At 41.5% G+C, this 1586-nt stretch overlaps 1 pseudogene; it reads left to right on the top strand.

Annotated features, from left to right (window-relative positions):
• The first annotated feature begins 958 nt into the window (after nucleotides 1-958).
• LOC130031281 (COX assembly mitochondrial protein 2 homolog) lies at nucleotides 959-1200 on the top strand (annotated as a pseudogene).
• Nucleotides 1201-1586: the final 386 nt, after the last annotated feature.

The following is a 1586-nucleotide window of genomic DNA, read 5'->3' as shown; positions in this document are numbered from 1 at the left end:
GGAATCTAAATTAGCTAGAATGCTACTAGGATGAACTTCAGAATAAGAAGAATCACCAAGGAGAGAGAAAACCATTAATAATCACAAATCATTAATAAACAAAATGCAACATATGTATGCATATGTTTATATATATATAAACACAAATATAGTATCTCAATATGAGTAAAATTTGATGGAAGAGAAAAATACTTTTATATTCAGAGCTGACACTTGAACTACCTTAGTAATCTCCAGAACGAGTGAACAAAACCAGTGGCCCAAATCATTGTTTCTCACCCTTTCACTGACTACAACTCCCTTCGGACCTTGTTTCTTCTTGTGGCACCCCGTTCTATCAGTTGGTATTCTAACCTTGTCACAAGACTAGAGGCAAAAATCACCCATTTATATGATTTTAACCTGTGTTCCCCTTGTAACATCCTGGAGGGGCCCCTAGGAGTTATTTGATCCCTTGTTGAGTAATGCTGGTCTACAAAGTTCTATCATTTACTCAATCTACTTAACAATTGTGGAATATACATATACATATACATATATGCACATACATATACATGTTTATAAGTATTATACTGCAATCACCAGGCAAGGGATGTAGGGAGGGAACCAAGGGACAGACTAGAAGTATCATATGAGGTGGGGACTGGGCAGTAGCTTCCAGGGAACTGTTCTAACTATCCATTAAAACCATAAATGGTATTTACACTATTATAAGCATATCATCTGAATTATCATAATAATTTTTAATTGGCTAACGTTCCCCACATTTAATTTTCTCAAAACTATGTTCCAGCGGAGCCGCCGCGGGCCCTCGCGGCCGCCGTACTTGGGCACGCCCGCGCATGCGCCCTGAGCCTCGTCTCGGCCAGGCTGGGCGAGTCGCCCCGACTCTGCTGCAGGCTCCTGGCCGGGCCGCCGTCTGGGTTGTTCTGCTGGGGTCAGTCACCTCCTCCTAAGGATGCATCCCGACTTATCTCCACACTTGCACAACTGAAGAGTGCAACATCTTGATAAACTTGCTTGAGGAATGTCACAAAAATCACGGCTCTCTGAAATGTTTTGGTCATTGCAATGATCTTGATTGAGAGATGAGAAAAATGCTTGAAGAAAGAGTGCACGGAAAAGAGGATCAAGAGCAGGGAGCATGGTAATGCGATGCGAAAGATACTATTTAATTCCCCAGAGGATTCTGAAAAATAAATTCTATTTTCACTGGTTGCCTTGGCTGAGAGAAGACCTAAAGCCTCTTGGTTGACAGCTGAAAGAATCCTCTCATTTGGCCTCTAGAACCCTTTGCCGATCCGTAGACACAAGGCATGGAAAGATCCGGAAAAGCCTGGATTCTGACAATGTTGGCAGAGTCTTAAATTCTCACCAGCAAACTTGACTTCCCACTTTCCCCCTTTCTCTCCACCAGGGAACACTGGAGTAACTTCTCTCCCTCAATAAAAGAATTGATTTTAATCATAAAACACACACACACACAGCAGCAGCATCCCTTTTACTTACCTCTTATGAAATAATTTGCATTTTTAAATAAATGGACCCAAGAAAAGTTCATTTGTTAACGGTCATACGATGACTAA

This window comes from Sorex fumeus, unplaced genomic scaffold (assembly GCF_029834395.1).
Source record: "Sorex fumeus unplaced genomic scaffold, SorFum_2.1 ptg000046l, whole genome shotgun sequence".
Classification (NCBI taxonomy): Eukaryota; Metazoa; Chordata; class Mammalia; order Eulipotyphla; family Soricidae; genus Sorex; species Sorex fumeus.
This window is presented reverse-complemented; position numbering and strand designations above follow the sequence as displayed.